The sequence below is a fragment of the Pimephales promelas genome, chromosome 2, assembly GCF_988280905.1.
Source record: "Pimephales promelas chromosome 2, fPimPro1.hap1.1, whole genome shotgun sequence".
In the NCBI taxonomy this organism is placed as follows: domain Eukaryota; kingdom Metazoa; phylum Chordata; class Actinopteri; order Cypriniformes; family Leuciscidae; genus Pimephales; species Pimephales promelas.
In genome coordinates this window covers 27908922-27934044 of record NC_142770.1, presented here as the reverse complement: position 1 = coordinate 27934044, position 25123 = coordinate 27908922, and the positions used below count along the sequence as shown (strand labels likewise).

The following is a 25123-nucleotide window of genomic DNA, read 5'->3' as shown; positions in this document are numbered from 1 at the left end:
CTGCTGTCTTGTGTTCTCTGGATGGGGTCAGTGCATACTGGATGTGGAGGGCGGCAAAGCGGCTGCCTAAAAACAGGTGGGGGTCTGGGAGGCCTTTCCCGCCATTCTCTTTTTTCTTTTTGACGACCTCCCTCTTGAGTCTTTCCCACTTGGACCCCCACAGGAAATAAAATACCGCCCTCTCCAACTTGTCTAGGAATCGTCTTGGGGGACTAAAAACAGAACAGACAAGTAAAATCAGTGGTAAAATCACAGCTTTAAAAATTAAAATCTTGCCTTCAATCGTCAGATTTCTTAGTCCCCAAAAGCCCAGTCTTTGCCTAACTTTCCCTAACATGTCAGTCCAGTTACCCTGTCCTCCACCCTCCCTGTCAAATTTAACACCTAGAATTTTCAAATTATTATCTTTAAAAACCAAATCTAGTCCACCTTTGTCAACGTTCCCCCACGGCCCGAAGAGCTGGGCCTCAGACTTGCTCCTATTGAGCTTGGCGCCTGAGGCCCGACCGTACCAGTCAGTCAAGTCCATTGCTCTTCGTACCGATAAAATGTCCGTTGCTAAAAGGGTCACGTCGTCCATGTATAAAACGCAGGTTGCCGTCAGTCCACTAGTCCCTGGGATGCCTAGTCCTTTAATCCATTTGTCCCTTCTCAAGATTTGTGCCAGTGGCTCTATACAAGCCACATACAGAAGGGGAGATAAGGGACACCCCTGACGGACGCCGCTGTAGATATTAACAGCTTTGGATAAATGCCCATTAACTACAATTCTGCTGACCAGGCTGTTGTACAGCAGTCCCACCCAGGCTATGAACCGCCCTGGAAACCCCATTTTACCCAGTACCTTAAAAAGGAACTGGTGCGAGATACGGTCGAATGCTTTTTCAAAGTCTAAATTTAGGACTACTAGCCGAAGGTTTCTGTCTCTCGCATAACAGATGGCGTCTCTGATCAGCACCAGGCTGTCCGTGATCTTCCTTCCTGGCACAGCGCATGCTTGATCCGGGTGGATTACGTCCTCTAAAACTGTCGACATGCGTGTGGCTAAAATTTTGCTAAAAAGTTTACAGTCGACATTTAAAAGAGTGATGGGTCGCCAGTTCCGTAAGTCAGTCTTGTCCCCTTTCTTATGTAAGAGTGAAACTATCCCTATTCTAAAGCTGTCAGGAAGTCTTTCAAGAGTCTCAAATTCTTTAAAAACAGTCAGTAAGTCGAAAGCTAAAATATCCCAAAAGGTCAAATAAAACTCCAGAGGAAGTCCATCGGTGCCGGGGGACTTTCCTCGTTTAAAACTTTTGAGTGCTTTGTGAATTTCTAAAATGTTGAAATCTTGAGATAAAATTGTACCTTCGCCATCGACTTTCTTTTCTAAAAACTCTAAAACCTCCTGTAACGTGTCATTGTGGACTTCTTTGGTGCTGTATAGGTTTTCATAAAATACTTCAGTTTCCTTTAAAATTTCTTTTGTGGTATAAACCTCCCTCCCTCCACTTTTCAAAGCTGTGATTGCCCCACCCCGTGAAATAATTTTTTTAAAGAAATACCTCGTGCACCTTTCACCTTCCTCAATCTCCTTCTCCCTGCTCCTTAAAATGACACCTTTGCTTTGAATTTCGGATAAAACTGACATTTCTTGCTTTATTTCTTTGATTTCTTCACTAAAATCAATCCCATCGTTTAAAAGGTTAAAATATCTCTGTAGTCGTTTTTGCAGCCCCATCATGCGTCGATTTAATCTATTCTTTTTGATTTTTCCTATCTTTCTAAAAAACTGTCTCGTCCGTTCTTTTACCATCTCCCACCACTGTGCACGTGAGTCGTAGAAGTCTTGGAGGGTCTGCCATTGGCTGAACTGCTCCCTGTACTCACTGACTACATCTTTATCTTCCAAAAGGGAGCAGTTCAGCTTCCACAGCCCTCCCCCTGCAGTCACACCAGTGGGGAGTGAAAGGGTGCATGACAGCATTGTGTGATCTGAAAAAAAGAGGGGGGTTAATGTTGCATCGGTTGGCAGGCAGTCCCGTGTAAAAACGTAGTCAATGCGAGAGGCTCTGGTGCCGTCACCACTGAACCAGGTGAAGCCCTCCTCTCTCTGATGCATTGCTTTAAAACAGTCCACTAATTTAAAATCTCTAACTAAATCCTGCAATAAAACCGACGTTTTATCAACTTTAAAATCCTCTGTCCTCTTCCTGTCTTTCTTGGTTAAAACGCAATTAAAATCCCCTGCTACCACTAGGGGAGCCCTACCTAACATGTGGGGCCGCAGGTCTTCTAAAAGCTCATACCTATTGTTTTTGTCTGTAAAACCATACACATTTAAAATGTTAAAATCCTTACCTAAAAAAGTCAGATTAGCTAAAATTGCCCGCCCGTCCCTCACCACAGTGCTGCCCTTCACCAAGATATTGGGGTTTTGTATTAAAATGGCGACACCGTCATTTTTATTAAAATTGGACCCACTCCAAACGGAAACTCCTGGGGTCCAAATCTCCTCCCACTTTCTGTAATTGGATAAAAAAGGCAGACCACATTCTTGTAATAAAAACACATCTGACTTAAAAGTTTTTAAAAAGGATAGGACACTCTGTGCTCGTATATTGCTCCTCACACTTCTCACATTGATGGTGGAGATAGTGAGAGCCATGAGCAGTATGGTTAAAAGGGTATGAGACATTTAAAAGCAACAAAAGGACTACAGAGATTTAATTAAAATCAGGTTATTTCTTGTTGCACTTGCCGTCCCTTTTCCCCAGAAAGCCTGGGATCAGGGAGGAAAGTGCTTGACGTCTCAGGGCTCACAGAGAGAACCTCTTGTGAAGCCTTTGGCGTCGATGTTCTTAGCTTAAAATGCAGAAAAGATACTTCATTAGGAGAGTCTGTGGGCCACACACGGTCTAGATCTTCCATGGGGGAACTATCTAGCCGGTGCGCTACCCGCAGCTTTTTCTCCTCTGTTTGGACCAGAGGAGATCTCGCAGTTCTTATCTGCACTTGAGCATTGGGAAGAGAAGAATCTGTCTCACTCCCACTAGTTGACCCACTAGCCTCAGACACGGTGACAAGGGAGGAAGCCGTTTCCTCCTCTTTGTCGTCCACCTCTTCTTTACCATTATCATTTTGAGGATTGGATTCCTCCCCCTGACCAGCTGTTCGAGTTGACTCTGCCCCTGTGGCCGCCCCACTTCCTTCTTCCAGTCCAATCCCTGAGGCTGGCTGAGGATTTGAATTTCCCGCCAAAACCTCAGGGCCCGCCTCCTTTATCGTTTGTTCTTTGGGTGGGGCGGCCATTTTGTTGTTTTTTAGCTTGTTGGCAAAACTTTGGGGGCAGTCTCTGTAGAGATGGGATGATTCTCCACAGAGGTTGCACTTTCTGCCATTTTTGCACTCTTCAAAAGTGTGTCCAATTTCTCTGCACTTCCTACACACTACTTCTTGGCACGCCTCGGCGAGATGCCCAAGTTGGCCACACTTGCGGCATAGCTTGGGCATCCCTTGATAATGGATGTAACCTCTATTCTCTCCCAACACAATCATAGAAGGAATTTGACTCAGGCCATGGTAGCTGTTGGGATCTGCCCATTGTTTAATGGGCACTCTCCACGCACAGCTCCAGATACCGTCTTCATCTAAAACCTTGACTGGTTGACCACGAATAGAGCAATATCTTGCCAACCATACAGCAATGTCCTCTCCACTAACTGTTTCATTAAACATCCTGACAATCACCACTTTCAGTGAATTATCAGTCAGTTTTTCCACAGTGAACATGGAGAAATTGGCTTTACACAATTCATACCGAGCCCAAAAAGTACTTAGCAAGGAAGCAGAAGCAAAACTAACATCAAAGCCATGATTCAGGGGCAGAGTCAACAAGCAGTTTATATCCGTAGCCTTAAAACCGAGAGTCTGTTGGATGCACTTCCTGGAAAAGTCCAGCCTGGACATCGCCTGGAGAGTGCCATCCTCCTTTGTCTTAAATTTAAAACGCACGCTGTGGTGCCTCCTCATGCCGGCACGAGCAGCCGACATGTTGGAGGCACCACTAGCCTGCTGCGGCTAAAATCCAACAATAAATATACAATAAATAAATTAAAACCTGCTTACCTTAAAACCAGAAGATTCCTCGTAGAACGAGTCGTCAATTAAAAGCCGCTTGTCAATGTACCTCCTGAAGGGTGTATGTCCCGTGTGACAAGCAACACACGAGACCAAGTCCAACAAGAGGCGATCGCTGTCTCAGACGTCCGACCAGACCACTAGATCTTAGCCAAAAGGCCGAGAAGCGATGACGCAGCGACGCCGAGGCGGGGGAGCCGGCAAAGGCCACGCCCACCTGGGCCGCGGCGAGAGGGTCTAAGGTCGCCGGCAAACAAGCTCAGCTCAGATTGGTTGACACCGAAAATGGATCACAACAGAGTGCACAGCAAAGACACTCTGGAGTGCAACCTGGGATTTTGGATCATCAACATTCCGCCTTAAAAGTGAGCGGGCAGACCAAAGCGTCCGTGGTAGAGACTTGAAACTCTGAGGGATGGTAGGACCGGCCCGGTACTACAACCTCACCAAGGCTCGCCCCGATCGGCCCCAAGGTGGCGCTGCAGCGATCAAAAGTACGAAATGGCTCGTAACTCCTCGACCGTCGGTCGCAGACCCAAGTGTCTTACATCACCGGAATCCTTGGCTCGAGCCGAACAAGATGCATGCCTCGGATTGGGTGGTCGCGCTGGCGAGATTTTCGGGTATTTTGGATTTTCTGAAAAACCTACTTTTGCACACTAGTCCTAGGTTTTTTGCCCGATCTGACCCAAACCGGTGCAGAAAGATTCTCTGGAGTCTGACTGCCACAACAGGGATCGGGAAACAGTTGGAATTTCCATCCACGTTGGCGACGGTACGCCAAAACGTTGGGGGTGGGCGAGGCGGGCTTTACTTGAACGGCTATAACTCTCCAACGGAATGAGACAATTGCACCCAACTCGGTACACCTGTGTACGGGCTCAGCCCGTGGTCACGTGAAGAGGAATGCGGCGACTGGCCACTTGGTGGCGCTGTAAACAGAAAAAAACACAACATGGGTGGCTGTGTATCACGTGACGTTTCACACGTGCACAATGTTTTCATACCACATGATAGAACTCCTCATTCCGAACAACTTTGCCTCCAGGACAACTGCTGTGAACTAAGTCGTCCGTCAAATATTGGAGACTATTTGAAGAATTGAGGAGAAAAAAGAAAACCCTCCTCACACAGACCGGTCCTAGACTGTTTCGTATCTCTCGAGCAACCGCCGCAGTTCAACTCTCTGGACTGCCTCTGGATATTGAAGAAGTGGAGAAAAAAAACAAAACAAAAGAACCTCAAGTGGAGCTTTAACAATCTGGCCTTTTAACCAGTGTTGTCCAGGGGAGAGCGCGAACGCAGTCCCCCACTACCATAAATTATGCAGTCGAGATTCCCACATTTGGGGAATTCGCAGGGGTCAGCACAACCCAGAGTGCAATGGCCGAGCCTCGCCCTGGGTGAACCACCTTCCTGATCATGGTGTCTCCCCTGCCAGGTAAGTATGAATTCCCAGGCCTTCAGTCAGAAGCACCCTGTCCCTCTCCCCAATCCTCACCAGCGGTTTGCCAGTCAAAAAAGGGGCTTTTTTTTTTTTTTTTTGCACGCTCCGCATCCGGCTCCATGAGCCATAAATGTACATAATGCGCCGTCCCCGAATAGTGGACGGATCAGATGTTAAACCGACAGAGGAACAGGGGTTCCTTTTTGTCTTGTTTTTACACCACAATTCTACCCAGGCTAGTATAGCACATGATCACCTACAACACCCACTCACACTAGCTCCATTATCACCGTCTGCCACACAAGACCACTACATTTCTTTCATTGAACACTTTAGGAGGGTGCACCGTTCCCAGAAGTACTGCAATACCGGGTCGATGCGTGGAGTGGACGGAGCAAGCCCCTATTCCATCTCCCAGGACCAAAAATCAATTTAATATGTGGTGCCCGGGTAGGGCACGTATCAGATATTAAACTGATAAGAACAGATACTACACTTGATCTTAGCCAAAAGGCCGAGAAGCGATGACGCAGCGACGCCGAGGCGGGGGAGCCGGCAAAGGCCACGCCCACCTGGGCCGCGGCGAGAGGGTCTAAGGTCGCCGGCAAACAAGCTCAGCTCAGATTGGTTGACACCGAAAATGGATCACAACAGAGTGCACAGCAAAGACACTCTGGAGTGCAACCTGGGATTTTGGATCATCAACATTCCGCCTTAAAAGTGAGCGGGCAGACCAAAGCGTCCGTGGTAGAGACTTGAAACTCTGAGGGATGGTAGGACCGGCCCGGTACTACAACCTCACCAAGGCTCGCCCCGATCGGCCCCAAGGTGGCGCTGCAGCGATCAAAAGTACGAAATGGCTCGTAACTCCTCGACCGTCGGTCGCAGACCCAAGTGTCTTACATCACCGGAATCCTTGGCTCGAGCCGAACAAGATGCATGCCTCGGATTGGGTGGTCGCGCTGGCGAGATTTTCGGGTATTTTGGATTTTCTGAAAAACCTACTTTTGCACACTAGTCCTAGGTTTTTTGCCCGATCTGACCCAAACCGGTGCAGAAAGATTCTCTGGAGTCTGACTGCCAACAGGGATCGGGAAACAGTTGGAATTTCCATCCACGTTGGCGACGGTACGCCAAAACGTTGGGGGTGGGCGAGGCGGGCTTTACTTGAACGGCTATAACTCTCCAACGGAATGAGACAATTGCACCCAACTCGGTACACCTGTGTACGGGCTCAGCCCGTGGTCACGTGAAGAGGAATGCGGCGACTGGCCACTTGGTGGCGCTGTAAACAGAAAAAAACACAACATGGGTGGCTGTGTATCACGTGACGTTTCACACGTGCACAATGTTTTCATACCACATGATAGAACTCCTCATTCCGAACAACTTTGCCTCCAGGACAACTGCTGTGAACTAAGTCGTCCGTCAAATATTGGAGACTATTTGAAGAATTGAGGAGAAAAAAGAAAACCCTCCTCACACAGACCGGTCCTAGACTGTTTCGTATCTCTCGAGCAACCGCCGCAGTTCAACTCTCTGGACTGCCTCTGGATATTGAAGAAGTGGAGAAAAAAAACAAAACAAAAGAACCTCAAGTGGAGCTTTAACAATCTGCCCTTTTAACCAGTGTTGTCCAGGGGAGAGCGCGAACGCAGTCCCCCACTACCATAAATTATGCAGTCGAGATTCCCACATTTGGGGAATTCGCAGGGGTCAGCACAACCCAGAGTGCAATGGCCGAGCCTCGCCCTGGGTGAACCACCTTCCTGATCATGGTGTCTCCCCTGCCAGGTAAGTATGAATTCCCAGGCCTTCAGTCAGAAGCACCCTGTCCCTCTCCCCAATCCTCACCAGCGGTTTGCCAGTCAAAAAAGGGGCTTTTTTTTTTTTTTTTTGCACGCTCCGCATCCGGCTCCATGAGCCATAAATGTACATAATGCGCCGTCCCCGAATAGTGGACGGATCAGATGTTAAACCGACAGAGGAACAGGGGTTCCTTTTTGTCTTGTTTTTACACCACAATTCTACCCAGGCTAGTATAGCACATGATCACCTACAACACCCACTCACACTAGCTCCATTATCACCGTCTGCCACACAAGACCACTACATTTCTTTCATTGAACACTTTAGGAGGGTGCACCGTTCCCAGAAGTACTGCAATACCGGGTCGATGCGTGGAGTGGACGGAGCAAGCCCCTATTCCATCTCCCAGGACCAAAAATCAATTTAATATGTGGTGCCCGGGTAGGGCACGTATCAGATATTAAACTGATAAGAACAGATACTACACTTGATCTTAGCCAAAAGGCCGAGAAGCGATGACGCAGCGACGCCGAGGCGGGGGAGCCGGCAAAGGCCACGCCCACCTGGGCCGCGGCGAGAGGGTCTAAGGTCGCCGGCAAACAAGCTCAGCTCAGATTGGTTGACACCGAAAATGGATCACAACAGAGTGCACAGCAAAGACACTCTGGAGTGCAACCTGGGATTTTGGATCATCAACATTCCGCCTTAAAAGTGAGCGGGCAGACCAAAGCGTCCGTGGTAGAGACTTGAAACTCTGAGGGATGGTAGGACCGGCCCGGTACTACAACCTCACCAAGGCTCGCCCCGATCGGCCCCAAGGTGGCGCTGCAGCGATCAAAAGTACGAAATGGCTCGTAACTCCTCGACCGTCGGTCGCAGACCCAAGTGTCTTACATCACCGGAATCCTTGGCTCGAGCCGAACAAGATGCATGCCTCGGATTGGGTGGTCGCGCTGGCGAGATTTTCGGGTATTTTGGATTTTCTGAAAAACCTACTTTTGCACACTAGTCCTAGGTTTTTTGCCCGATCTGACCCAAACCAGTGCAGAAAGATTCTCTGGAGTCTGACTGCCAACAGGGATCGGGAAACAGTTGGAATTTCCATCCACGTTGGCGACGGTACGCCAAAACGTTGGGGGTGGGCGAGGCGGGCTTTACTTGAACGGCTATAACTCTCCAACGGAATGAGACAATTGCACCCAACTCGGTACACCTGTGTACGGGCTCAGCCCGTGGTCACGTGAAGATGAATGCGGCGACTGGCCACTTGGTGGCGCTGTAAACAGAAAAAAACACAACATGGGTGGCTGTGTATCACGTGACGTTTCACACGTGCACAATGTTTTCATACCACATGATAGAACTCCTCATTCCGAACAACTTTGCCTCCAGGACAACTGCTGTGAACTAAGTCGTCCGTCAAATATTGGAGACTATTTGAAGAATTGAGGAGAAAAAAGAAAACCCTCCTCACACAGACCGGTCCTAGACTGTTTCGTATCTCTCGAGCAACCGCCGCAGTTCAACTCTCTGGACTGCCTCTGGATATTGAAGAAGTGGAGAAAAAAAACAAAACAAAAGAACCTCAAGTGGAGCTTTAACAATCTGCCCTTTTAACCAGTGTTGTCCAGGGGAGAGCGCGAACGCAGTCCCCCACTACCATAAATTATGCAGTCGAGATTCCCACATTTGGGGAATTCGCAGGGGTCAGCACAACCCAGAGTGCAATGGCCGAGCCTCGCCCTGGGTGAACCACCTTCCTGATCATGGTGTCTCCCCTGCCAGGTAAGTATGAATTCCCAGGCCTTCAGTCAGAAGCACCCTGTCCCTCTCCCCAATCCTCACCAGCGGTTTGCCAGTCAAAAAAGGGGCTTTTTTTTTTTTTTTTGCACGCTCCGCATCCGGCTCCATGAGCCATAAATGTACATAATGCGCCGTCCCCGAATAGTGGACGGATCAGATGTTAAACCGACAGAGGAACAGGGGTTCCTTTTTGTCTTGTTTTTACACCACAATTCTACCCAGGCTAGTATAGCACATGATCACCTACAACACCCACTCACACTAGCTCCATTATCACCGTCTGCCACACAAGACCACTACATTTCTTTCATTGAACACTTTAGGAGGGTGCACCGTTCCCAGAAGTACTGCAATACCGGGTCGATGCGTGGAGTGGACGGAGCAAGCCCCTATTCCATCTCCCAGGACCAAAAATCAATTTAATATGTGGTGCCCGGGTAGGGCACGTATCAGATATTAAACTGATAAGAACAGATACTACACTTGATCTTAGCCAAAAGGCCGAGAAGCGATGACGCAGCGACGCCGAGGCGGGGGAGCCGGCAAAGGCCACGCCCACCTGGGCCGCGGCGAGAGGGTCTAAGGTCGCCGGCAAACAAGCTCAGCTCAGATTGGTTGACACCGAAAATGGATCACAACAGAGTGCACAGCAAAGACACTCTGGAGTGCAACCTGGGATTTTGGATCATCAACATTCCGCCTTAAAAGTGAGCGGGCAGACCAAAGCGTCCGTGGTAGAGACTTGAAACTCTGAGGGATGGTAGGACCGGCCCGGTACTACAACCTCACCAAGGCTCGCCCCGATCGGCCCCAAGGTGGCGCTGCAGCGATCAAAAGTACGAAATGGCTCGTAACTCCTCGACCGTCGGTCGCAGACCCAAGTGTCTTACATCACCGGAATCCTTGGCTCGAGCCGAACAAGATGCATGCCTCGGATTGGGTGGTCGCGCTGGCGAGATTTTCGGGTATTTTGGATTTTCTGAAAAACCTACTTTTGCACACTAGTCCTAGGTTTTTTGCCCGATCTGACCCAAACCGGTGCAGAAAGATTCTCTGGAGTCTGACTGCCAACAGGGATCGGGAAACAGTTGGAATTTCCATCCACGTTGGCGACGGTACGCCAAAACGTTGGGGGTGGGCGAGGCGGGCTTTACTTGAACGGCTATAACTCTCCAACGGAATGAGACAATTGCACCCAACTCGGTACACCTGTGTACGGGCTCAGCCCGTGGTCACGTGAAGAGGAATGCGGCGACTGGCCACTTGGTGGCGCTGTAAACAGAAAAAAACACAACATGGGTGGCTGTGTATCACGTGACGTTTCACACGTGCACAATGTTTTCATACCACATGATAGAACTCCTCATTCCGAACAACTTTGCCTCCAGGACAACTGCTGTGAACTAAGTCGTCCGTCAAATATTGGAGACTATTTGAAGAATTGAGGAGAAAAAAGAAAACCCTCCTCACACAGACCGGTCCTAGACTGTTTCGTATCTCTCGAGCAACCGCCGCAGTTCAACTCTCTGGACTGCCTCTGGATATTGAAGAAGTGGAGAAAAAAAACAAAACAAAAGAACCTCAAGTGGAGCTTTAACAATCTGCCCTTTTAACCAGTGTTGTCCAGGGGAGAGCGCGAACGCAGTCCCCCACTACCATAAATTATGCAGTCGAGATTCCCACATTTGGGGAATTCGCAGGGGTCAGCACAACCCAGAGTGCAATGGCCGAGCCTCGCCCTGGGTGAACCACCTTCCTGATCATGGTGTCTCCCCTGCCAGGTAAGTATGAATTCCCAGGCCTTCAGTCAGAAGCACCCTGTCCCTCTCCCCAATCCTCACCAGCGGTTTGCCAGTCAAAAAAGGGGCTTTTTTTTTTTTTTTTTGCACGCTCCGCATCCGGCTCCATGAGCCATAAATGTACATAATGCGCCGTCCCCGAATAGTGGACGGATCAGATGTTAAACCGACAGAGGAACAGGGGTTCCTTTTTGTCTTGTTTTTACACCACAATTCTACCCAGGCTAGTATAGCACATGATCACCTACAACACCCACTCACACTAGCTCCATTATCACCGTCTGCCACACAAGACCACTACATTTCTTTCATTGAACACTTTAGGAGGGTGCACCGTTCCCAGAAGTACTGCAATACCGGGTCGATGCGTGGAGTGGACGGAGCAAGCCCCTATTCCATCTCCCAGGACCAAAAATCAATTTAATATGTGGTGCCCGGGTAGGGCACGTATCAGATATTAAACTGATAAGAACAGATACTACACTTGATCTTAGCCAAAAGGCCGAGAAGCGATGACGCAGCGACGCCGAGGCGGGGGAGCCGGCAAAGGCCACGCCCACCTGGGCCGCGGCGAGAGGGTCTAAGGTCGCCGGCAAACAAGCTCAGCTCAGATTGGTTGACACCGAAAATGGATCACAACAGAGTGCACAGCAAAGACACTCTGGAGTGCAACCTGGGATTTTGGATCATCAACATTCCGCCTTAAAAGTGAGCGGGCAGACCAAAGCGTCCGTGGTAGAGACTTGAAACTCTGAGGGATGGTAGGACCGGCCCGGTACTACAACCTCACCAAGGCTCGCCCCGATCGGCCCCAAGGTGGCGCTGCAGCGATCAAAAGTACGAAATGGCTCGTAACTCCTCGACCGTCGGTCGCAGACCCAAGTGTCTTACATCACCGGAATCCTTGGCTCGAGCCGAACAAGATGCATGCCTCGGATTGGGTGGTCGCGCTGGCGAGATTTTCGGGTATTTTGGATTTTCTGAAAAACCTACTTTTGCACACTAGTCCTAGGTTTTTTGCCCGATCTGACCCAAACCAGTGCAGAAAGATTCTCTGGAGTCTGACTGCCAACAGGGATCGGGAAACAGTTGGAATTTCCATCCACGTTGGCGACGGTACGCCAAAACGTTGGGGGTGGGCGAGGCGGGCTTTACTTGAACGGCTATAACTCTCCAACGGAATGAGACAATTGCACCCAACTCGGTACACCTGTGTACGGGCTCAGCCCGTGGTCACGTGAAGAGGAATGCGGCGACTGGCCACTTGGTGGCGCTGTAAACAGAAAAAAACACAACATGGGTGGCTGTGTATCACGTGACGTTTCACACGTGCACAATGTTTTCATACCACATGATAGAACTCCTCATTCCGAACAACTTTGCCTCCAGGACAACTGCTGTGAACTAAGTCGTCCGTCAAATATTGGAGACTATTTGAAGAATTGAGGAGAAAAAAGAAAACCCTCCTCACACAGACCGGTCCTAGACTGTTTCGTATCTCTCGAGCAACCGCCGCAGTTCAACTCTCTGGACTGCCTCTGGATATTGAAGAAGTGGAGAAAAAAAACAAAACAAAAGAACCTCAAGTGGAGCTTTAACAATCTGCCCTTTTAACCAGTGTTGTCCAGGGGAGAGCGCGAACGCAGTCCCCCACTACCATAAATTATGCAGTCGAGATTCCCACATTTGGGGAATTCGCAGGGGTCAGCACAACCCAGAGTGCAATGGCCGAGCCTCGCCCTGGGTGAACCACCTTCCTGATCATGGTGTCTCCCCTGCCAGGTAAGTATGAATTCCCAGGCCTTCAGTCAGAAGCACCCTGTCCCTCTCCCCAATCCTCACCAGCGGTTTGCCAGTCAAAAAAGGGGCTTTTTTTTTTTTTTTTGCACGCTCCGCATCCGGCTCCATGAGCCATAAATGTACATAATGCGCCGTCCCCGAATAGTGGACGGATCAGATGTTAAACCGACAGAGGAACAGGGGTTCCTTTTTGTCTTGTTTTTACACCACAATTCTACCCAGGCTAGTATAGCACATGATCACCTACAACACCCACTCACACTAGCTCCATTATCACCGTCTGCCACACAAGACCACTACATTTCTTTCATTGAACACTTTAGGAGGGTGCACCGTTCCCAGAAGTACTGCAATACCGGGTCGATGCGTGGAGTGGACGGAGCAAGCCCCTATTCCATCTCCCAGGACCAAAAATCAATTTAATATGTGGTGCCCGGGTAGGGCACGTATCAGATATTAAACTGATAAGAACAGATTTTTTTTTCTTTCGAAAAGTTTTATTGTCACAGTGTCATTCCATTATTTCCATTTGCATGTACATTTTTTCTTTTAGATCACATTTTTACACATATTAAAAGGGACACATTATATACTGTTAAAAGTTTCTTGTGTTTGTGTGTTGTGTAAAAAGTCCATGTATGTTTTAAAAGAAAGGTAAATGGTTTAAATAATAGGAATAAAACAATAAAACATGTCAGATAAAAACCAATAAAACAATAAATTATGCCACATAAAACATCTCTTGTACAGGATCGAGGGTGAGTCCCTATCAAGAATGTCCATTCACTCCAGGTCTCCAGAACAGGCCCCGGACTCCTCGCTTCCAGCGCCCAGCGGAGATCCCCTCTCCTCCGGCCCGCTGGCCCGCTGTTCCCGTAGCCGGTGTGGTGAGGGTGCATCTACGGGCGGCCAGGATCGGGGGTGGCCGGGACCTCTTTGGTGTGACCCCAGCCCCCCCATCCGAATAACGACGTCCGGCGCCTCCTGCAGCGCAGATCTAACTAATTGCTCGCACGCGTGGAGGGGCACCGTAACGCGTTTCCCCACCAGCAGGTTTCTGGTGGCCCAGATGGCATCCTTGATATGGTTGAGGGTGAGCCAGAGCGAGGTAAATTGCTGTGATGTTAGCTCCTTCAAGCCCTGACCCACCCCCAGGATGGCGAGCCTGTATCCCACCTGGGCCCGACCCGCCGGCAGGCACGGGAAAAACAGGGGGCTGGTCTTGGCCCACAGGTCCCGCGCAGCACCGCACTCCCAGAGCAGATGGTAGACGGTCTCCGGGGAACCACATCCGGACCGTGGGCAGGTGGGGTTTTTGGCCATGCCTCTGGAGTGCATAACCGCCCTGACCGGGAGGATCTCATGGGCCACCATCCACGACAAGTCCTTAAGCCTGTTCTGGAGAGCTGGGTGGGCTGCGTTCCTCCAAACGTCTTTGGCCTCACCTAGTGTGAGGCCTGGAACTGGACTCACCGATTCTCGATCCTGCACAAGAGAGACAAGAGACTTGTGGTTAGTTAAAACAGTGGCATCATTCGTTTCTAAAAGGTATTTCTTTAAAAAATTCTTAATAAAAAGATGTTCTTTTGACAGATTAAAAGACACTGGACATTTAAGATCAACGGGTAAAATTTTCAAAGATCTTAAGTATGACCCCATCCAGAATCGGGTCATGGCTGCTGTCTTGTGTTCTCTGGATGGGGTCAGGGCGTATTTAATGTGGAGGGCAGTGAAGCGGCTGCCTAAAAACAGGTGGGGGTCTGGGAGCCCTTTTCCGCCATTCTCTTTTTTCTTTTTGACGACCTCCCTCTTGAGTCTTTCCCACTTGGACCCCCACAGGAAATAAAATACCGCCCTCTCCAACTTGGCTAGGAATCGTCTTGGGGGACTAAAAACAGAACAGACAAGTAAAATCAGTGGTAAAATCACAGCTTTAAAAATTAAAATCTTGCCTTCATACGTCAGTTGTCTTAGTCCCCAAAAGCCCAGTCTTTGCCTAACTTTCCCTAACATGTCAGTCCAGTTACCCTGTCCTCCACCCTCCCTGTCAAATTTCACACCTAAAATTTTCAAATTATTATCTTTAAAATCCAAATCTAGTCCGCCTTTGTCAACGTCCCCCCACGGCCCGAAGAGCAGGGCCTCGGACTTACTCCTGTTAAGCTTGGCGCCCGAGGCCCGACCGTACCAGTCAGTCAAGTCCATTGCTCTTCGTACTGATAAAAGGTCAGTCGCTAAAAGGGTCACGTCGTCCATATATAAAACACAGGTCGCCGTCAGTCCACCAGTTCCTGGGATGTCTAGTCCTTTAATCCATTTATCCCTTCTCAAGATTTGTGCCAGTGGCTCAATACAAGCCACGTACAGAAGGGGAGATAAGGGACACCCCTGACGGACACCGCTGCGGATATTTACAGCTTTGGTAAGATGCCCATTTACAAGAATTTTGCTGCCCAAGTCCTCATACAGCAGTCCCACCCAAGCTAGAAACCTCTCAGAAAAGCCCATTTTTTGCAGTACCTGAAGGAGGTACTGGTGCGAAACTCGATCAAATGCTTTTTCGAAGTCTAAATTTAGGACTACAAGCCGAATGTTTCTGTCTCTCGCATAACAGATGGCGTCTCTGATCAGTATTAGGCTGTCCGTGATCTTCCTGCCGGGCACAGCGCAAGCTTGATCCAGGTGGATTACGTCCTCTAAAACGGTCGACATGCGTGTAGCTAAAATTTTACTAAAAAGTTTACAATCATAATTTAAAAGAGTGATTGGTCGCCAGTTTCTTAAGTCAGTCTTGTCTCCTTTTTTGTACAGTAGTGTAACTATCCCTACTCTAAAGCTGTCTGGAAGTCTGTCAAGAGTCTCAAATTCTTTAAAAACTGTAAGTAAGTCGTGTGCTAAAATGTCCCAGAAAGTCAGGTAAAACTCAAAGGGGAGTCCGTCCATGCCCGGTGACTTCCCCTTCTTAAAACCCTTTAAAGCTTTTTTCAACTCTAAAAGATTAAAATCCTGGGATAAAAGCACATTTGGACTGTTAACTTTTTTATCTAAAACCCCTAAAACTTCCTCTAAGGTGCCATTGTGTACCTCTTTAGTGTCATATAAATTACTGTAAAAACTTTCAATTTCCCCTAAAATCTGGTCAGTTGTGTTTACTTCCTCCCCTCTAAAAGTTTTTAAAGCATTGATGGACCCTCCCCGAGCTATTGTCTTTTTAAAAAAATATCTGGTACACTTCTCTCCTTCCTCTAACTCCCTTTCTTTACATCTTAAAATGACACCTTTGCTCTTTATTTCAGACAGATCTGACATTTCTTTCTTTACTTCTTTTATTTCATTTGTAAAATCCAATCCATTGTTTAAAAGGTTAAAATATCTCTGCAGTCTTTTTTGCAACCCCATCATGCGTCTTTTTTCTTTATTCTTTTTTTCTCTCCCAATTTGTTTAAAAAACCATCCTGTCCTTTGTTTCACCATCTCCCACCACTGTGCACGTGAGTCGTAAAAGTCCTGGAGGGTCTGCCATTGGCTGAACTGCTCCCTATACTCTTTTACCACTTCCTCGTCTTCTAACAGGGAACAGTTCAGCTTCCACAGCCCTCCCCCTGCAGTCACACCCGTGGGAAGTGAAAGAGTGCAAGACAGCATCATGTGATCGCAAAAAAAGAGGGGGGTCAATGTAGCATCGGTCGGCGGGAGGTCCCTTGTAAAAACATAGTCAATTCGAGAGGCTCTGGCACCGTCACCACTGAACCAGGTGAAGCCCTCCTCTCTTTGATGCATTGTTTTAAAACAGTCGACTAACTTAAAATCTTTGACTATATTTTGTAATAAAACCGATGTCTTGTCTACCTTAAAATCATCTCCTACCCTCTTTCTGTCATTTTTTGATAAAACACAATTAAAATCCCCTGCTACCACTAGGGGAGCCCTGCCTAGCATGTGGGGTTGCGAGTCTTCTAAAAGCTCATACCTGTTCTTTTTTTCTGTAAAACCATACATATTTAAAATATTAAGATCCTTACCTAAAAAAGTCAGATTTGCTAAAATTGCCCGCCCGTCCCTCACCACAGTGCTGCCCTTCACCAAAAGGTTGGGATTTTTTATTAAAATAGCAACACCGTCATTTTTGTTAAAATTGGACCCACTCCAAATGGAAAATCCTGGGGTCCAAATCTCCTCCCACTTCCTGTAATTTGTTAAAAAAGGCAAACCACATTCTTGCAATAAAAACACATCTGACTTAAAAGTTTTTAAAAAGGATAACACACTCTGTGCTCGCAGAGTAGACCTCACACTTCTCACATTGATTGTAGAGATAGTGAGGGCCATGAGCAGTAAGGTTAAAAATACAAGCATTAATAGAAGAATAAAACCAAAAGACTGCAGAAAGTTACATTAAAATCATGTTATGTCATGTATCACTTGCTTCTCCTTTTCCCCAGAAAAACTGGGATCAGGAGGGCAAATGCTCGTCACCTTGGAGTCCACAGAGAGGGCCTCTTGTGGATCCTTCGGCGACGATGTTATTAGCTTAACGTGCAAAAAGGAGACTTCATTGGGAGAATCTGCGGGCCACACACGGTCTAGATCTACCAAGGAGGTACTATCTAGCCGGAGCGATGCCCGCAGCCTTTTCTCCTCTGTTTGAAGCAGAGGAGATCTCGCAGACCTTTTTTGCACCTGAGCATTGGGAAGTGAACCCTCGGATTCACCCCCACTATCCACCACGCTAACCTCCGATACGGTGTAGAGTGAGGAAGCCGTTACATCCTCCTCCTCTATTTTGTTTTCGCTTATCTCTTGTTGGGGAACGGCTTCCTCACTCTGTTTGCTGTTAAAACTTGGCTCCGCCCCTATGGCCGCCCCACTTCCTTCCTCTTGCCCACTCCCTGAGGCTGGCTGGGAAATAGAATTTCCCGCCAAAACCTCAGGGACCGCCTCCTCCTTCCTTTGCTCTTTTGTTTGTTCCACATGTGGGGCGGCCATTTTGTTACCTTTCAATTTGTTGGCAAAACTTTTAGGGCAATCTCTGTAGAGATGGTTAGTTTCACCACAAAGATTACACCTTCTGCCAATGGTACATTCTTCAAAAGTATGACCAATTCCTCTACACTTCCCACATGTTAATTCATTGCATGCATCGGCTAAATGCCCCATTCTCCCACACTTTCTGCACAATTTAGGCATTCCTTGATAGTGAATGTAGCCTCTGTTCTCTCCCAACACAATCATTGAAGGTAGATGTTTCAGGCCCTGGTAGCCCCCGGCGTCTTCCCATTGTTTAATGGGAATTCGCCAGGAGCAATTCCAGATGCCGTCTTCATCTAACACTTTGACTGGTTGCCCCCGAACAGTGCAAAATCTACCCAACCAGACACAAATGTCTTCTCCATTCACAGTTTCATTAAACATCCTGACAATCACAGTTTTAAGTGAATTGTCAGAAAGTTTTTCCACAGTAAACATTGAAAACTGGGCTTTGCATGCATCAAACCTTTGCCAGAATTCAGTTAACAGGGAAGCGCTTTTGAAACTTAAATCAAAACCTTTGTTCAGGGGGAGAGTTACCAAGCAGTTCAAGTCATCAGGTTTAAAATTGAGGGTTTTCTGGATCAGCTTCCTGGAGAAGTCAAGACGTGACAACCCCAGGAGCTTACCATTCACCTCTTTAAATAAAAACCGCACGCTGTGGTGCCTCCGCATGCCGGCACGGGCAGCCGACATGGTGGAGGCACCAACAGCCTAAAACTTAAAAAAACAATAAATAAATAAATAAATAAATAAATAGATAAAAAGGTCTTACCTTAAAACCGAACCGGAATAAAAGCAGCTGGATCAATGTACCTCTCAAAAGTTTGAGGCTCAAGTCACGGAAGGACCCGAGCCGGAAAAACCTCCAAGAGGCGATCGCTGTCTCTACCTTGGGACCAGACACTTGATCTTAGCCAAAAGGCCGAGAAGCGATGACGCAGCGACGCCGAGGCGGGGGAGCCGGCAAAGGCCACGCCCACCTGGGCCGCGGCGAGAGGGTCTAAGGTCGCCGGCAAACAAGCTCAGCTCAGATTGGTTGACACCGAAAATGGATCACAACAGAGTGCACAGCAAAGACACTCTGGAGTGCAACCTGGGATTTTGGATCATCAACATTCCGCCTTAAAAGTGAGCGGGCAGACCAAAGCGTCCGTGGTAGAGACTTGAAACTCTGAGGGATGGTAGGACCGGCCCGGTACTACAACCTCACCAAGGCTCGCCCCGATCGGCCCCAAGGTGGCGCTGCAGCGATCAAAAGTACGAAATGGCTCGTAACTCCTCGACCGTCGGTCGCAGACCCAAGTGTCTTACATCACCGGAATCCTTGGCTCGAGCCGAACAAGATGCATGCCTCGGATTGGGTGGTCGCGCTGGCGAGATTTTCGGGTATTTTGGATTTTCTGAAAAACCTACTTTTGCACACTAGTCCTAGGTTTTTTGCCCGATCTGACCCAAACCGGTGCAGAAAGATTCTCTGGAGTCTGACTGCCAACAGGGATCGGGAAACAGTTGGAATTTCCATCCACGTTGGCGACGGTACGCCAAAACGTTGGGGGTGGGCGAGGCGGGCTTTACTTGAACGGCTATAACTCTCCAACGGAATGAGACAATTGCACCCAACTCGGTACACCTGTGTACGGGCTCAGCCCGTGGTCACGTGAAGAGGAATGCGGCGACTGGCCACTTGGTGGCGCTGTAAACAGAAAAAAACACAACATGGGTGGCTGTGTATCACGTGACGTTTCACACGTGCACAATGTTTTCATACCACATGATAGAACTCCTCATTCCGAACAACTTTGCCTCCAGGACAACTGCTGTGAACTAAGTCGTCCGTCAAATATTGGAGACTATTTGAAGAATTGAGGAGAAAAAAGAAAACCCTCCTCACACAGACCGGTCCTAGACTGTTTCGTATCTCTCGAGCAACCGCCGCAGTTCAACTCTCTGGACTGCCTCTGGATATTGAAGAAGTGGAGAAAAAAAACAAAACAAAAGAACCTCAAGTGGAGCTTTAACAATCTGCCCTTTTAACCAGTGTTGTCCAGGGGAGAGCGCGAACGCAGTCCCCCACTACCATAAATTATGCAGTCGAGATTCCCACATTTGGGGAATTCGCAGGGGTCAGCACAACCCAGAGTGCAATGGCCGAGCCTCGCCCTGGGTGAACCACCTTCCTGATCATGGTGTCTCCCCTGCCAGGTAAGTATGAATTCCCAGGCCTTCAGTCAGAAGCACCCTGTCCCTCTCCCCAATCCTCACCAGCGGTTTGCCAGTCAAAAAAGGGGCTTTTTTTTTTTTTTTTGCACGCTCCGCATCCGGCTCCATGAGCCATAAATGTACATAATGCGCCGTCCCCGAATAGTGGACGGATCAGATGTTAAACCGACAGAGGAACAGGGGTTCCTTTTTGTCTTGTTTTTACACCACAATTCTACCCAGGCTAGTATAGCACATGATCACCTACAACACCCACTCACACTAGCTCCATTATCACCGTCTGCCACACAAGACCACTACATTTCTTTCATTGAACACTTTAGGAGGGTGCACCGTTCCCAGAAGTACTGCAATACCGGGTCGATGCGTGGAGTGGACGGAGCAAGCCCCTATTCCATCTCCCAGGACCAAAAATCAATTTAATATGTGGTGCCCGGGTAGGGCACGTATCAGATATTAAACTGATAAGAACAGATACTACACTTGATCTTAGCCAAAAGGCCGAGAAGCGATGACGCAGCGACGCCGAGGCGGGGGAGCCGGCAAAGGCCACGCCCACCTGGGCCGCGGCGAGAGGGTCTAAGGTCGCCGGCAAACAAGCTCAGCTCAGATTGGTTGACACCGAAAATGGATCACAACAGAGTGCACAGCAAAGACACTCTGGAGTGCAACCTGGGATTTTGGATCATCAACATTCCGCCTTAAAAGTGAGCGGGCAGACCAAAGCGTCCGTGGTAGAGACTTGAAACTCTGAGGGATGGTAGGACCGGCCCGGTACTACAACCTCACCAAGGCTCGCCCCGATCGGCCCCAAGGTGGCGCTGCAGCGATCAAAAGTACGAAATGGCTCGTAACTCCTCGACCGTCGGTCGCAGACCCAAGTGTCTTACATCACCGGAATCCTTGGCTCGAGCCGAACAAGATGCATGCCTCGGATTGGGTGGTCGCGCTGGCGAGATTTTCGGGTATTTTGGATTTTCTGAAAAACCTACTTTTGCACACTAGTCCTAGGTTTTTTGCCCGATCTGACCCAAACCAGTGCAGAAAGATTCTCTGGAGTCTGACTGCCAACAGGGATCGGGAAACAGTTGGAATTTCCATCCACGTTGGCGACGGTACGCCAAAACGTTGGGGGTGGGCGAGGCGGGCTTTACTTGAACGGCTATAACTCTCCAACGGAATGAGACAATTGCACCCAACTCGGTACACCTGTGTACGGGCTCAGCCCGTGGTCACGTGAAGAGGAATGCGGCGACTGGCCACTTGGTGGCGCTGTAAACAGAAAAAAACACAACATGGGTGGCTGTGTATCACGTGACGTTTCACACGTGCACAATGTTTTCATACCACATGATAGAACTCCTCATTCCGAACAACTTTGCCTCCAGGACAACTGCTGTGAACTAAGTCGTCCGTCAAATATTGGAGACTATTTGAAGAATTGAGGAGAAAAAAGAAAACCCTCCTCACACAGACCGGTCCTAGACTGTTTCGTATCTCTCGAGCAACCGCCGCAGTTCAACTCTCTGGACTGCCTCTGGATATTGAAGAAGTGGAGAAAAAAAACAAAACAAAAGAACCTCAAGTGGAGCTTTAACAATCTGCCCTTTTAACCAGTGTTGTCCAGGGGAGAGCGCGAACGCAGTCCCCCACTACCATAAATTATGCAGTCGAGATTCCCACATTTGGGGAATTCGCAGGGGTCAGCACAACCCAGAGTGCAATGGCCGAGCCTCGCCCTGGGTGAACCACCTTCCTGATCATGGTGTCTCCCCTGCCAGGTAAGTATGAATTCCCAGGCCTTCAGTCAGAAGCACCCTGTCCCTCTCCCCAATCCTCACCAGCGGTTTGCCAGTCAAAAAAGGGGCTTTTTTTTTTTTTTTTGCACGCTCCGCATCCGGCTCCATGAGCCATAAATGTACATAATGCGCCGTCCCCGAATAGTGGACGGATCAGATGTTAAACCGACAGAGGAACAGGGGTTCCTTTTTGTCTTGTTTTTACACCACAATTCTACCCAGGCTAGTATAGCACATGATCACCTACAACACCCACTCACACTAGCTCCATTATCACCGTCTGCCACACAAGACCACTACATTTCTTTCATTGAACACTTTAGGAGGGTGCACCGTTCCCAGAAGTACTGCAATACCGGGTCGATGCGTGGAGTGGACGGAGCAAGCCCCTATTCCATCTCCCAGGACCAAAAATCAATTTAATATGTGGTGCCCGGGTAGGGCACGTATCAGATATTAAACTGATAAGAACAGATTTTTTTTTCTTTCGAAAAGTTTTATTGTCACAGTGTCATTCCATTATTTCCATTTGCATGTACATTTTTTCTTTTAGATCACATTTTTACACATATTAAAAGGGACACATTATATACTGTTAAAAGTTTCTTGTGTTTGTGTGTTGTGTAAAAAGTCCATGTATGTTTTAAAAGAAAGGTAAATGGTTTAAATAATAGGAATAAAACAATAAAACATGTCAGATAAAAACCAATAAAACAATAAATTATGCCACATAAAACATCTCTTGTACAGGATCGAGGGTGAGTCCCTATCAAGAATGTCCATTCACTCCAGGTCTCCAGAACAGGCCCCGGACTCCTCGCTTCCAGCGCCCAGCGGAGATCCCCTCTCCTCCGGCCCGCTGGCCCGCTGTTCCCGTAGCCGGTGTGGTGAGGGTGCATCTACGGGCGGCCAGGATCGGGGGTGGCCGGGACCTCTTTGGTGTGACCCCAGCCCCCCCATCCGAATAACGACGTCCGGCGCCTCCTGCAGCGCAGATCTAACTAATTGCTCGCACGCGTGGAGGGGCACCGTAACGCGTTTCCCCACCAGCAGGTTTCTGGTGGCCCAGATGGCATCCTTGATATGGTTGAGGGTGAGCCAGAGCGAGGTAAATTGCTGTGATGTTAGCTCCTTCAAGCCCTGACCCACCCCCAGGATGGCGAGCCTGTATCCCACCTGGGCCCGACCCGCCGGCAGGCACGGGAAAAACAGGGGGCTGGTCTTGGCCCACAGGTCCCGCGCAGCACCGCACTCCCAGAGCAGATGGTAGACGGTCTCCGGGGAACCACATCCGGACCGTGGGCAGGTGGGGTTTTTGGCCATGCCTCTGGAGTGCATAACCGCCCTGACCGGGAGGATCTCATGGGCCACCATCCACGACAAGTCCTTAAGCCTGTTCTGGAGAGCTGGGTGGGCTGCGTTCCTCCAAACGTCTTTGGCCTCACCTAGTGTGAGGCCTGGAACTGGACTCACCGATTCTCGATCCTGCACAAGAGAGACAAGAGACTTGTGGTTAGTTAAAACAGTGGCATCATTCGTTTCTAAAAGGTATTTCTTTAAAAAATTCTTAATAAAAAGATGTTCTTTTGACAGATTAAAAGACACTGGACATTTAAGATCAACGGGTAAAATTTTCAAAGATCTTAAGTATGACCCCATCCAGAATCGGGTCATGGCTGCTGTCTTGTGTTCTCTGGATGGGGTCAGGGCGTATTTAATGTGGAGGGCAGTGAAGCGGCTGCCTAAAAACAGGTGGGGGTCTGGGAGCCCTTTTCCGCCATTCTCTTTTTTCTTTTTGACGACCTCCCTCTTGAGTCTTTCCCACTTGGACCCCCACAGGAAATAAAATACCGCCCTCTCCAACTTGGCTAGGAATCGTCTTGGGGGACTAAAAACAGAACAGACAAGTAAAATCAGTGGTAAAATCACAGCTTTAAAAATTAAAATCTTGCCTTCATACGTCAGTTGTCTTAGTCCCCAAAAGCCCAGTCTTTGCCTAACTTTCCCTAACATGTCAGTCCAGTTACCCTGTCCTCCACCCTCCCTGTCAAATTTCACACCTAAAATTTTCAAATTATTATCTTTAAAATCCAAATCTAGTCCGCCTTTGTCAACGTCCCCCCACGGCCCGAAGAGCAGGGCCTCGGACTTACTCCTGTTAAGCTTGGCGCCCGAGGCCCGACCGTACCAGTCAGTCAAGTCCATTGCTCTTCGTACTGATAAAAGGTCAGTCGCTAAAAGGGTCACGTCGTCCATATATAAAACACAGGTCGCCGTCAGTCCACCAGTTCCTGGGATGTCTAGTCCTTTAATCCATTTATCCCTTCTCAAGATTTGTGCCAGTGGCTCAATACAAGCCACGTACAGAAGGGGAGATAAGGGACACCCCTGACGGACACCGCTGCGGATATTTACAGCTTTGGTAAGATGCCCATTTACAAGAATTTTGCTGCCCAAGTCCTCATACAGCAGTCCCACCCAAGCTAGAAACCTCTCAGAAAAGCCCATTTTTTGCAGTACCTGAAGGAGGTACTGGTGCGAAACTCGATCAAATGCTTTTTCGAAGTCTAAATTTAGGACTACAAGCCGAATGTTTCTGTCTCTCGCATAACAGATGGCGTCTCTGATCAGTATTAGGCTGTCCGTGATCTTCCTGCCGGGCACAGCGCAAGCTTGATCCAGGTGGATTACGTCCTCTAAAACGGTCGACATGCGTGTAGCTAAAATTTTACTAAAAAGTTTACAATCATAATTTAAAAGAGTGATTGGTCGCCAGTTTCTTAAGTCAGTCTTGTCTCCTTTTTTGTACAGTAGTGTAACTATCCCTACTCTAAAGCTGTCTGGAAGTCTGTCAAGAGTCTCAAATTCTTTAAAAACTGTAAGTAAGTCGTGTGCTAAAATGTCCCAGAAAGTCAGGTAAAACTCAAAGGGGAGTCCGTCCATGCCCGGTGACTTCCCCTTCTTAAAACCCTTTAAAGCTTTTTTCAACTCTAAAAGATTAAAATCCTGGGATAAAAGCACATTTGGACTGTTAACTTTTTTATCTAAAACCCCTAAAACTTCCTCTAAGGTGCCATTGTGTACCTCTTTAGTGTCATATAAATTACTGTAAAAACTTTCAATTTCCCCTAAAATCTGGTCAGTTGTGTTTACTTCCTCCCCTCTAAAAGTTTTTAAAGCATTGATGGACCCTCCCCGAGCTATTGTCTTTTTAAAAAAATATCTGGTACACTTCTCTCCTTCCTCTAACTCCCTTTCTTTACATCTTAAAATGACACCTTTGCTCTTTATTTCAG

At 48.3% G+C, this 25123-nt stretch overlaps 12 non-coding genes and 2 pseudogenes across 12 annotated transcripts; all 14 read right to left on the bottom strand.

Moving 5' to 3' along the window:
• Positions 1–5403: 5403 nt before the first annotated feature.
• On the bottom strand, positions 5404–5568 carry LOC148996230 (U1 spliceosomal RNA). Its single transcript, XR_016149442.1, has one exon. It is a non-coding gene; the product is annotated as a U1 spliceosomal RNA (small nuclear RNA).
• A 333-nt stretch (positions 5569–5901) lies between these two features.
• Positions 5902–6092, bottom strand: LOC148996229 (U2 spliceosomal RNA). The gene has a single exon (XR_016148342.1). It is a non-coding gene; the product is annotated as a U2 spliceosomal RNA (small nuclear RNA).
• A 1111-nt stretch (positions 6093–7203) lies between these two features.
• On the bottom strand, positions 7204–7368 carry LOC148996228 (U1 spliceosomal RNA). Its single transcript, XR_016149435.1, has one exon. It is a non-coding gene; the product is annotated as a U1 spliceosomal RNA (small nuclear RNA).
• Positions 7369–7701: 333 nt separating this feature from the next.
• On the bottom strand, positions 7702–7892 carry LOC148996227 (U2 spliceosomal RNA). The gene has a single exon (XR_016148341.1). It is a non-coding gene; the product is annotated as a U2 spliceosomal RNA (small nuclear RNA).
• A 1111-nt stretch (positions 7893–9003) lies between these two features.
• On the bottom strand, positions 9004–9168 carry LOC148996226 (U1 spliceosomal RNA). Its single transcript, XR_016149426.1, has one exon. It is a non-coding gene; the product is annotated as a U1 spliceosomal RNA (small nuclear RNA).
• Positions 9169–9500: 332 nt separating this feature from the next.
• Positions 9501–9691, bottom strand: LOC148996225 (U2 spliceosomal RNA). Its single transcript, XR_016148339.1, has one exon. It is a non-coding gene; the product is annotated as a U2 spliceosomal RNA (small nuclear RNA).
• A 1111-nt stretch (positions 9692–10802) lies between these two features.
• LOC148996224 (U1 spliceosomal RNA) lies at positions 10803–10967 on the bottom strand. Its single transcript, XR_016149420.1, has one exon. It is a non-coding gene; the product is annotated as a U1 spliceosomal RNA (small nuclear RNA).
• A 333-nt stretch (positions 10968–11300) lies between these two features.
• On the bottom strand, positions 11301–11491 carry LOC148996223 (U2 spliceosomal RNA). The gene has a single exon (XR_016148334.1). It is a non-coding gene; the product is annotated as a U2 spliceosomal RNA (small nuclear RNA).
• Positions 11492–12602: 1111 nt separating this feature from the next.
• On the bottom strand, positions 12603–12767 carry LOC148996222 (U1 spliceosomal RNA). The gene has a single exon (XR_016149415.1). It is a non-coding gene; the product is annotated as a U1 spliceosomal RNA (small nuclear RNA).
• A 332-nt stretch (positions 12768–13099) lies between these two features.
• On the bottom strand, positions 13100–13276 carry LOC148996221 (U2 spliceosomal RNA; annotated as a pseudogene).
• Positions 13277–19853: 6577 nt separating this feature from the next.
• LOC148996220 (U1 spliceosomal RNA) lies at positions 19854–20018 on the bottom strand. The gene has a single exon (XR_016149410.1). It is a non-coding gene; the product is annotated as a U1 spliceosomal RNA (small nuclear RNA).
• A 332-nt stretch (positions 20019–20350) lies between these two features.
• On the bottom strand, positions 20351–20541 carry LOC148996219 (U2 spliceosomal RNA). The gene has a single exon (XR_016148332.1). It is a non-coding gene; the product is annotated as a U2 spliceosomal RNA (small nuclear RNA).
• Positions 20542–21652: 1111 nt separating this feature from the next.
• On the bottom strand, positions 21653–21817 carry LOC148996218 (U1 spliceosomal RNA). The gene has a single exon (XR_016149399.1). It is a non-coding gene; the product is annotated as a U1 spliceosomal RNA (small nuclear RNA).
• A 332-nt stretch (positions 21818–22149) lies between these two features.
• Positions 22150–22326, bottom strand: LOC148996217 (U2 spliceosomal RNA; annotated as a pseudogene).
• Between the last annotated feature and the right edge of the window lie 2797 nt (positions 22327–25123).